General features: G+C 47.1%; 1 protein-coding gene across 1 annotated transcript in view; it reads right to left on the minus strand.

Moving 5' to 3' along the window:
• Window positions 1–6,074, minus strand: part of UXS1 (UDP-glucuronate decarboxylase 1) — a 94,980-nt gene extending 88,906 nt beyond the window's left edge. The window contains exon 1 of the mRNA XM_005864881.2: window positions 6,051–6,074. The gene's annotated coding sequence lies outside the window, so the exon portion shown is untranslated. The remainder of the gene's footprint in view (window positions 1–6,050) is intronic.
• Between the last annotated feature and the right edge of the window lie 6,174 nt (window positions 6,075–12,248).

Consider the following 12,248-nt stretch of genomic DNA (forward strand, 5'->3'; position numbering starts at 1 on the left):
AGGGGAGGGGAGGGGAGGAGAGGGGAGGAGAGAAGAGAAACGAAACTCTGGCAACAGCTTTAACCCTAGCTCTGCTGAAAGCAAACTGGGACTTTTTCCGTGGCAGGATGGAGGGAAATGGGACCTTGGAAACTCAGGTGTTTGATTCCACAGAAATAAAGCTTTCTCCGATAACTCATTCTCCCATGGGAGTCTCAGAAAATTCCTTTTCTTGTGACATCACAAGAAGTCCACTTCCCCTGGCAACAGGTGAGGACAAGGAGAACTCTTTACCTATAACACCACCACCAAAACAGAGCCCCAAAGGTCAGTGACCAGCCAGGAGCTGGCCAAACCCCAGGGTATTTTCTCTACTTTGTATCTCAAGTAAAAAAAAAAAAAAAAAAAAGGTCTCAAAAAAGGTCTCATTTTGGCTTGTCAACATACACTAGGAGCCCTGGCCAGGTGGCTCAGTTGCTTGGAGCATCGTCCTATACACCAAAAGGGCAGAAACACAAGTGATTTGCCACAATGATGGAGCCTTGACCCCGTGTTTTGTGTAAACTAGCCTAGAATGTTGCAGGTTAAACATTACCTAAAATTAATGTTGCTTTTAAAATTTTGCCACCTGCTTACATTAATGTGAGCCTCCCTACACTTACAATGTCTCAAAGGAATTACTAACAGATGTGCTCAATAAATACTGGAACTAAACTGAACTAAATAAAATCTATTATGTATAACACAAGGACTCAATATTTTTAAAAGTATAAAAGAAAAAGGATTGTCATTCACTGTTATTGACAAAGGGTGAAAACAAATTCCCTTATACAGCTTTCAAGATATTTTCAATTATTTTAATTTTAATATAAACTTTAAAAATACTTTGTGTGCAAACTGAGGCATAGTGGTTCTCCAATTCTCATTATGTCTGTATCTAGACTCCATGCTATGCTGGAAAGTCTAGATCATGAAAATCTATTATATAGAAATTTTCACATACAGCAAAAAATTGACTTATTTTAAGGTATGATTTAAAAATGAGTGTCTTGCCATGGCCAGTGTGGCTCAGTGATAGAGAATCAGCCTGAGCACAGAAGGGTGGGTGTGATCCCGGTCAAGGGCATACACCTGGGTTACAGGTTCGTTCCCCAGCCCAGGAGCACATGCGGGAGGCAACCAATCGATGTCTCTCTCTCATATTGATATTTCTTTCTCTCTCCCTCCCTTCCTCCCTTCCACTTTCCCTGAAAGAAAAAAAAAAATTTAAATGAGTGTCCTTTTCCAACGAAGAAAAAATTAAAATGCTATCCCAACACTTTTGTCTGCATTAGTCTAATTTAGCTTCTTAAATATAATCAGCTTCTCCTTGAAATAATTCTCATGAGAACACAATTCCTGTCAGTCTAACATCTGAGTGCGCCATGGATTCAGGGATGAGCCCCGGGAAGTGGGGGTGAGGAGGATGATCCTTGAGAGTCTATGCAAAGCCCTGGTCCACAGCTTTCAACAATCCAGAGTTCCAAGCCCCCAAACAAATGAAGACCCATCAATTCAGAGTCCATAACGCTTGGACTTGAAAGCCAGGCAACAGATAGAGTGCCAATTCTTCCCCATGACTCCTGCCAGCCTATCATAAGCACTGTTATCACACTGGATCAGATCAACCGCCATTTCCATCTCCTACCTGTACAGCTGGCACAGCCGCAATATGCGTTAGCATGATTTTATTGGGCGTTCTGATCACCACTGTCACCTGGAAAGCACGTGCACTTTTACCCTAAATCACAGGAAGAAGTGGGAATTAAGAAAACCTTTCTCTTACCATACATGGGCACACACTTACATAACACGGTATGTAAGGCATGCCCGCAGGCAAGTGTGCCAGGGGCTCACCAACTTGGCATAGTGATGTTAGTGTTGACCGCATGGGGAACCCATGGAGGACTCACCTTTTTTTCCAATGTTTCCTAAAATCCTTCCTCACTCATCTACCTGCTGGCCATCCAATAAAGTTGGTGCCTACAGATGCGTGGAAGGGTAAGACCCTGCGCACAAAACTTCATGCATCTGGTAAGCAACATGCGTGAGGTACAGTAAGGACCCCAAGAGCAGTTGCCAGAGAAGACTGGTCCCAATGGAGAGGAGGCTCCGGTGACAAGAAACAGTAGGGGTCCACCTGGGACTACAGGGAGGAAACAGCTTGACCCCACTAGTGCAAGAAAGGTGGGACACTGGCCACCAGTGAGACACTGGGGAGCTTAGCCAGATCACAGCCACGCAGTCCTTCAGCACCGGCCCAAGAGAAATGGCAGGTTCCGCAGTAGTAGCAGGGCAGCCACCGAATAAACACAGTTCTCTTTTTTAAAGGGAAAACATATATTTTTGAGCCACTGCTAGGAGCCAAGCAACCTGTGGTGTCTTACAGCAAAGGCTCCTAACCCATGGTGCCCTTTAGCTTGAAAAGGCTCAGGACCTAACAATGACAAGAATGGGGTGGGTGGAACAGTGGGGTCTGCCTTCTCCAGTGTTGATGATAGAATCCAGGCCTCCCACAGCCTACGAGACACTATGTGGTCTTCAGACCTCCTCATTCAGAATCCCAGGACAGGGGCCAAGGCACGGGGAAGGTGGAGAACCTCCACCCTGAGGGAGCTGGTGACCAGCCAGTCACAGCCATACCTCTATGTTCTTACAGTCCAGGCTCAAGCCACTCTGGCCCAAATAATTTCTCCAATTTGCCATGCCTATTCCTGCCCTCAGGGCCATTACACTTCTCCCAAACGCCTCTTCACTCACACCCCTCTCGGTTCATTCAGATCTCAGCTCAAAAGTTACCTATCAAAGAGATCTTCTGACCAACCCACCTGTAATAAACCCCAACCATCACCATGCACTCTTTCCTCCCTACCCACACTTAGCCTGCTTTCTTTTTCTCCACAGCACTTATCACCAGCTAATATAGCTATGTATCAATTTATCTGTGAATCTATGTTTCTGGTCTGATCCCCTCCAATAACATGTAGGCTCAGGTGGCAGAGATGTTCTGTGCTGCTCACTGTAGTTTTCTGTGGCACTGATACACATGCATGATAGGTGCTCATTAAGTATCAGCTAAAAGGAATGAATGAAAAGCTCTCCCAAATGACAGGCAATCGCTGCTCTAAGGCAGGAGTCAGCCAACTTTTTCTATAAAGGAATAGATCATAACTATGTTAAGCTTTGCGGGCCTGTCTGAAGCAACTGCTCGACTCCATCACTGCGGGCAGTCCTAGATAATTCGAAATCACCTAGCTGTACTCCCACACGTTATTCAAGGACACTGACATTTGAACTTCGTGTTATAAAACAGCATCTGCCTTAGCTGGTGTGGTTCCATTAGTTGGAGTGTCTTCCCATACACCAAAAGGTCAGAGGTTAGATTCCCAGTCAGGGCACACAGGGCACATACCCAGGTTGCAGATTCGATCCCCAGAGGCAATCTATCAGTGTTTCTTTCTCTATCTCTTTAAAAAAAAAACACAAAAAAAACAAAAAACAATGAATATGCCCTGGGGTGTGTTAGGTCTGATCAGATAACTGAATGGATACCCCCAACCCTGGGAACTGACCTTTAGGCCACTTCACAATAGACATTCCCTCTTGCTTAGACCACATTCCACTTGCAAAGACCATTATCTCTCCCCTCAGGACCTGCCAGAGAATTCTCCATCCAGAAAAAGCCCTCCTAGAGTCCTTTAAAATCTCTGACTCCCAGTCCCTGGGGGCTGGCGCCATTTTGGGGCTCAGTCCATCTGGTATCCAGATGACCTAATAAATTCATAATCCCTTACCACTTGGGCCTCGTGCGTTCCTCCTTCGGCGACCCTAACAGGGTGAGGATAAAAAAAAAGCATTTTTTTCTTCAACTATTCAAAAATTGTCACAGTCTTCTCAGCTCAGGGGTGGGCTGGACTTGGCCATGGGTCACCTTGCCAACCCTGCTTTAAGAGATACCTAAAGAATGGCGAGGTACAATGCCCTTGTCCTTGAGGGGAAACTAGCCACCAGCCACCTGTACACAGTAACATCAGAGGAGTAAAGGCTGCAGTCAACCACTTCTGGGAGCAGAGGAGGCAGGTTACTGAGCTGTGAAGATGGGACATCTACTGGGCTCTGAAGGAAATGCACTTGGACAGAAGTGTGGGGAGGACGAGGCTGAAGGAACAGAGGGGATGAGGAGTCTGCAGGATCACGTAGGGCCAAGAAGGTTTTCCTAATAAGCACCTGGGGGATTCTATTAATGAATCAAATATGATCACCACTGTCTTACCTTTTGTAGCGTTCTAAGACATCCAGTTACTGGGCACTAGCAAGCATCAGAGTGTAATAACAGGCAGTCTGGGTTTTGGCATAACAAGAAGAAGGGCAGAAGGGCAAGGCAGAAGGTGGGCTAAAGTGAAACAGGCAGAGGACAGAGCTCGCTGGTCTTGGGGATGGGTGGTGTATCAGGTGGGGGAGAGGTCAGGGTGGGGTAGTGACATGATGTCAGGATTTCAGAATGTTGGAGACGGCCCTGGCCGGAGGCTCAGTTGGTTGAAGTGTTGTCCATAAACCAAAAGGTTGTGGGTTCAATCCCTGGTCACAAAGAGGAGGCAATTAATTGATGTTTCTCACATCAATGTGTTTTTTTTTCTCTCTCTCTCTACCGCCCACCCCACTCCCTACACATCAATAAAAACATATCCTTGGGTGATGATTTTTTAAAAAACAAAACAAAAACACACAACACCAGAGGGGGAGGATGGCGGGGGGAGAAATAATGGACTAGGAGGAGTACATGCTGGGTTCGAGGCACCCATAGTGACGCAGGCCAAAGATGCCTAAAGGGCTAGTAGAAACAGGCCTGGGAAACCAGCACTAGTCAGAGGTGCAGGCAGGGGCCCCTGAGGCTGACATGGGAAGGTTCATTGAAACGTGGCACTGACAGCTGCATCCAGCTGGGCAGAGGCCACAGCCCTGGCGAATCTCATGACACGGCCAGGCATATGTCTGGAAGTGTAGCAATGCCAGTCTCACCACGTGAGCCTGCCACACTCAGTTTCTAATCACAAGGTCATGTCATTACCTCCATTTCACAGCCAGGACCGGAGCCAAGAGGAATAGCATGACTTGCTCAGGATCACACGAGTGGCCACCCATGCCCATGCCAACACTTCAAATGTGAGGCTTCATTCCATGGCCGATGTGACCTGCCCAGAGTTCCAACGTCACCCCATCACCAAAGAAAAAAGGCATCTTGGTTTTTCCAAACCTGTCCTCTAAACTAGACTCAAAGTGAGTAACATTAACCTCATGAAATCCCTGGGGGGGGGGGGGGGGGGGCGCACAAAGTTTATTTGAATGCTGAAGAGGTGCCCCATTTCAGGAGCAGGAGCGTGAATAGCAATCCCAACCTTCTACTTGCTTCAGCTTTCATTTAGAAAGTGTTCAAAACAGAAACCCTGACAAACATGGCACTGGATGGCTCCAGCAGCGCTCCGTGGCCTGCACTCATGCTGTGGCTGTGGCTGCTCCTCCAGACTCTCCAAGCCCTCAGGGAACAGAAGGCCTCCCCCCAACTGTGCCTAGCTGTCTGCCAAGTGCTCACTGCACCCTGTGCAGTCACCATGCTCTTACACAAAGGCGGACCCTCCATGGTGGCACTTTACAAACCCGTCCCAACAGCGGCACATCCACCTCGTTTGCTGGAACACTGGCTCTCAGAACCCCGAGCTGCTGTGCAAGTCTGACCGCCTTGAGGCTGGACAGGTTGCCAGCAGGCACTCTGGCAGCCAGTCCTAGCCGAGCCCGCCCTCAGGGGCCACACTTGCCATGAAGAAGCCACCAGGAGAGGATCCTCCAGGCCCACCTGTTTTGAGACTTCCCACCCAAAGTCCCAGACATCACAAGACAGGACAGTCCTCCCCATTTCTGCTTCCTACCCAGAGATCCATGAGCTTAGAAAATGCCTGCTGGTGTACACTACCGTTTTGAAGTAGTTAGTTAAGCAGCAAGACTTAACTGAAACCCAAACACAGGTATGCCCTCACCTTTAATCTACTGATGTTCAGATGTTCCCGTGGCAGCCCTCAAATCAGCCCAGGACATGAGGCTCCAGTCCTCCCCACCTAGTGCGCTCACTGCCAACAGCACATGCACCCTCCTCCACAAAGGCACGGCTGTGCAGACTCACTGCCTGGCTAAAAGCGGGGGTCAAGGTCCTGGTTTGGAAATCCTACGTCCTCACCAACCAGGCTGCCTGCCTTCCCCCTTGCACATGACATTCAAGATGCACCCTTGCTCACCTCTGATGAACACTGCCAACTCTATTATCCTAACAGAGCAAATATTTGAGCCACCTGGATAAACCTCTAGGTAGTACAACTGAAATGTTTTTCAAAGCAGATAATATGCATTATTCTTGTAATAAGAAAAGCATTATAAGTTGTTTAAATGGATCAGAAAGGTCAAATTATAAGATATTATTCTGTATTTAATTATTTTCTTTTGAAAATATGTTTTTATTGATTTGAGAGAGCGAGAGGGGGAGAGGGTGAGGGGAGAAAAACATCAGTGAGAGATCAATCAGCTTTCTCCTGCACCCCCCCTAATGGAGATCGAGCCTGCAACCCAGGCATGTGCCCTGGCCAGGAACTGAACTGGCCACCTCTTGGTGCAAGGGATGATGCTCAACCAACTGAACCACACTGGCCATGGCTCTGTTGATTTGTTTTGTTTTTACTTTTATCAGGGGAGAGCGCAAACGCAGCCCCCCACTACCACAAATTACACAGTCAAGTTTCCCACATTTGGGGAAATTGCAGGGGTCAGCACATCTGGAGTGCAAAGGACAAGCCTCACCCGGGAAAACTACCTTCTGATCATGGTATCTCCCCTGCCAGGTAAGTATGTTTTGTTTTGAAAATATTTTTTTTTTCCAGAAAGGAAGGGAGAGGGATAGAGGGATAAAAGGATCAATGATGAGAAACAGTGATCGGCTGCACATCCCCTACTGGGGATTGAGCCTGGGGGCACGTGCCCTGACTGGGAATCTAACCAGTGACCTCCTGGTTCATGGATCAACATTCAACCACTGAACCACACCAGCCAGGCAGGGACCCTGTTTTTAATTCTTCAAATAAGAAAGGGAGAAGTACAGGAGGAGGGACCTCTCTGTCTCCAGTTCCCACTACAAGAATGAGGTGCTACAAGGGCAGGCAGCATGATCCACCAAAGAGGAGCTGTCACTCAAGGAGATCCTGGCCCACTCCCCAGCCCGAAGGAGCCCAGCCAAAGCCCTGAGCTCCCCAACCAACCAAACCTGTGTTTGTCCTAAGTGGTGACACAGGATGAAAAGTGTCCCAGACACAAAGGCAATTTGGGGTAGCCGAGCAGCCTCCAGTAACAAGGACTTACCTAATACAATCACACCAACATTCCCACGGAAAAAATGCCTGCCCCAAGATGTTCCTAGTTCTACAAAGTGGTTAAAAATGCAAGGAGCTGTGGACTTTGTAGGTGACATCTGGTCCTTTTTATAAGTCTTTACACATAAAAATGTCAACATTGAGTGACAAGGGAAACTTAAAAGAATACACATAGTATAATCAATTTTTTGCTTTTTAAAACTACTAGTATGTACGTGCTTAAAATTTAAAACCACATGCACATGTACTTATTCACAGAATAATGTCTGGGAGACATGAGGCATACGCTTTCCATACTTTTATATTACTAGTACTTTCATGTTTGCAAATCGCAGGAAGAAAGTTTGAAGTACAGTTTTAAGGTCTGTGAGGACGTGGATTTGGCTGTCCAGCCAGGGAGGTCAGTACCATGGCTTGCAAAGTATATGGGACCTATTAAAATCCCTCAAACTGGTAGTTAGCAAAGCTTGAGGAATCCTAAACTGTTTACTCAACTACCATCTCAAGAAAACCCAGCACCCTGTTTTAAAAACCTGAGAAGAGAAACTCCCTTCCTCAGGGGCCCTGTAGGTGGGCAGGACAGATGGCTGTTTCAACCAGAGCCACAGAGGATGTCCCTGCAGCAGTGGCAGCAGCAGCAGCTGGGAACTTGGTGGAGATGCAGGTTCTCAGGCCCGGCCAGGGCTCCTGAACCAAACTCAGGGTGGGGCCCAGCCATTTGGGTTTCCACAAGCGCTCCAGGATTCACCTATCACCTGAGACCCTCTGCATACACAGCCCACCTTTGTTCTTCTCCTGCGCTCCAATCCTAAGACACACCATGTTTTGTTAAGACAACAGTTAAAACAATGTCAGAATAAGCCCCCTCCAGACACTCTAGTTACACACTTCTAGATGCCCCCTTCCCTGGGCACTGCCCTCCCCCTCCTGCCCAGGCAGCTGGCAGTCTGTTATGCTTCTTCCTTCTACGTGTCCCTTCAGCTCCTGTCCTCCCACCCCTGGGCCAGCCCCTCGTCCAGGCTCTGGCCACTGCAGGGCCCAACCCGAAGGAGCCCTACCACTGCCCTCCCATTCCTGCCCATCTCCATGTGGGCAGTTCTCTCTCTCTCTCACCAGACAATGTGCCCTGAAAGCTGCTGTCCTTGTCATTTTCTTGATCAAGATTTCCAAGTTATCCAAACTATTTTGACTCCTCACTCCAATTATCAAAAAATCTTGCACATGCACCCCACATATATATGTATGTACCAACCTCTACCACTGCCCTCCCATTCCTGCCCATCTCCATGTGGGCAGTTCTCTCTCTCTCTCACCAGACAATGTGCCCTGAAAGCTGCTGTCCTTGTCATTTTCTTGATCAAGATTTCCAAGTTATCCAAACTATTTTGACTCCTCACTCCAATTATCAAAAAATCTTGCACATGCACCCCACATATATATGTATGTACCACTGTATTATGTTCATTATAAAACAAAGACAGAAAATTTAAAAGGATGAGGTTAAAAAGTGTGTGTGTGTGTGTGTGTGTGTGAGTACACACATGTAAGTTCTGGAATATACATGGGGGTCCCATGGAGCACACTCTCCTCACCCCAACCCCCCTCACCTGTTTCCACGCCTCCATCACCTGCAGTAAGCTGACACCACAGCTCTGAGCACCCATCCCCACCCAGCCTTCCCAACCCACTGAATGCCTTGGGGCTTCTTATATCCTATTTGTGCTTCCCGATTATGAAATCACCAGCAACTGACCACTGACGGTCCATCTCTAATGGGAAGAATGGCGGTGCTGATATAAAGTCTGCTCAGGCTGATGCCTAGGAGATGGGTTGGGCATGCTTAGGAGCTGGGACTCTGTTATGGCGGTGCTGATATAAAGTCTGCTCAGGGAGATGGGTTGGGCATGCTTAGGAGCTGGGACTCTGTGTTCCGAAGCCCTGGCATCACCACGGTATCTGACTTTCTCTCCTCAACACCCCCAGGTGCTTCCTGCTGCCCCTTGAGCCTCATCTCCCTGACTCACTGCCCCCCATGGTCTTCCCAGCACTAAACCCCACCTGATGTCTGAGTGTACCTCCCATGCTCCAACTTCAAACCCTGCTCCTGCTCCTCCCCTTTCCATAAAGGCCCTTCCCCCACCTCTCCCAGTTGGTTGGCTCTGTTCTATTGCCTGCGCCTACGTGGGCCTTGCCCCCCCACAGGTGCCCTCTCTGACCCTTCCTCAGTACCACCGCAAAGCCTCCACCTGCTTGTCTCTGCCTCCACACTGAGGTCAGGGTCCCTGTCCCTTCACCGGTACCTACTCTGCAAGACGACAAATACGGCCAAAGGATGAAAATCACAACAAAACGCCCACAGAGCCAACCCAGGAACCCAAGACCGTCTTTAAGATAAAGCTTTAAAATTCTAAATATTGAGCTATATCCTTAAGGAGTTTCACTCTTATTCAAGAAAGCTGTAAAAACAACAGTTTGAGGAAAAGAACTTTCCCACTGGGAGCCCTCCTGTAGGCAGAGCCTGCCTCTCAACTGGACATGGAGTGATACCATCTACCACTGAGTTCCATGCAACCAGTTAGATGAATGAGGTAGATCTCTGCATTCAAAGACTATCTCCACATGCAAAGTGAAAAAGCAAATCACAGAACAATCAAAGATATAAAACCATTTACATTTTAAAAGAACCTAAATATACTTTATAAACACCTAATGCAAAGGAAACTATCTAGTGATTCATACATACAGACTAGTGTCCACCACCGACCAATGGGAAGAGAACGGGGTTAGCTGGAAGGGGGAAGAGGAGAGAGAGGGATCTTCCAAATGTTTCTATATTGTTTGAATGTTGAAATTATGAATTACAATTAAGCCCCCAAAAGACATAAAATATCAACACCCGTGGTACCTTATTATCCAAACTGTAAACTACCCTTAACCACCAAATACCTTGGTTTCCATGTTCTTCAACTCCACTCAGTACTCAGAGGTAGCTATGGTGCGGAAGAAAGCTACCTATGTGATCTACCTTATGCACATGACAATTATGAGACGGCCTCTTACAGGCAGAATGAAGATACCTCTGTCCTCACACCTTCACCAGAGAAAATCACGGCTGCGTCCTCCCAGCAGGACACCAGTGAATCTGTAAACAGGTTCCACTCAAAGATAGTCTCAAGATTCTACTGCACAGCATTACAATTTAAGTAAACATTCCAAAGGCTCTTAACCTGAAATACTGAACACCATCAAATTTAGAGACATGAGTCAAAAGAGATAGAAAGAAAAATGCCAGCCCTAGCCGGTTTGGCTCGGTGGATAGAGTGTCAGCCTGCGGAATGAAGGGTCCCAGGTTCGATTCTGGTCAAGGGCACATACCCAGGTTGTGGGCTCAGTCCCCAGTAGGGGGCGTGGAGAAGGCAGCCGATCGATGATTCTCTCTCATCATTGATGTTTCTATCTCTCTCTCCCTCTCTCTTCCCCTCTGAAATCAATTCAATAAAAATGTATTTTTAAAAAATGCCAGCCGAAACTGCTTTGGCTCAGTGGATAGAGCGTCGGCCTGCGGACTGAAAGGTCCCAGGTTTGATTCCAGTCAAGGGCATGTACCTGGGTTGCGGGCACATCCCCAGTAGGAGATGTGCAGGAGGCGGCTGATCGATGTTTCTCTCTCATCGATGTTTCTAACTCTCTATCTCTCTCCCTTCCTCACTGTAAAAAATCAATAAAATATATATTTTTTAAAAATGCCAGAGACCTCTTGAGATACAGAACGTAAAATGCACTTTGAGTCTTCAGATTACTAGAGACAAATACAAATGACAAGAGGAAGACTCTCCCTTCTCCTTTTCCCTCCTCCCCATGCAATTTCACAAATAGCAACAGATGCCTGGCCTGATACAGTAGAAACAGTTGCTACATTATTAATTAGTTCTTTTGCATTTTTCCACTTCAACATGTAAAGACTTAACATAAGGAAATGTGGCAATATTTTCTGTCATAGAAATGAATGCATCTCCTAGTTTTCTGATGAAAAGAACAGATTCGTGAAAGAAAAAGAGCAACTGAAGAGGAAACCTGTTCGCAGACTTTCCAGCATCAAGGAGGGCTGCTGCCCAGAGTGATGGAAGCGGGGGCTTTCCCACCTCATCTCAGACCTCTGTGCAGACGCAGGGACACCGCCACCCCGGGGCGAGCAGAGGCCGGAGGTAGTGTGCTGCCCGCCCCCAACACGGAGCAGGCCACTCAGCACACATCTGCTCTGCCCAGTCCATGAATCTGCTGAAAGCCACTGACAGCAACAGCTTCGCTGCAAACACTTCCTTTACAGCTACGTCCATAAACCCCGTCAACTCAGTTTGATACTGGTGGGTGAGTCTATCTTTGAATGCCTAAGGCAAAGCAAGCCAGGGGGAAAGTAGAAAAAAAAACAACCACCCTAGCTAAGAAGAAAAAGTAAATCCAGGCTCCTCACCACAGCTTCTAAGCACAGGGAGAAGCTACCACGTAGCCAAACCCAGAATGTGAAGCTAGGACATAACATGCAAAGTTATATTAATTTTTTGGGGGGGAAAGTAGGACATTATGATTAAAAACAATATGGGAAAAAATATGTACATATAAGAATTCGTGCAAAAGGCAAAGGAAAATCTTTTTAAAAAGGAATACAACTTTGGGGTTAATTTTGCAGTTTGCAGTTGAAAAGTTTTGTTCATAATATATGCTATTAGATCTTTATTTAGAATGCTAAAAAGAAACTTGATAGAAATGAACTTCACAGCCCTAGCTGGTTTGGCTCAGTGGACAGAACGTCGGCCTGTGGAC

This window comes from Myotis brandtii, unplaced genomic scaffold (genome assembly GCF_000412655.1).
Source record: "Myotis brandtii unplaced genomic scaffold, ASM41265v1 scaffold1920, whole genome shotgun sequence".
Taxonomy (NCBI): domain Eukaryota; kingdom Metazoa; phylum Chordata; class Mammalia; order Chiroptera; family Vespertilionidae; genus Myotis; species Myotis brandtii.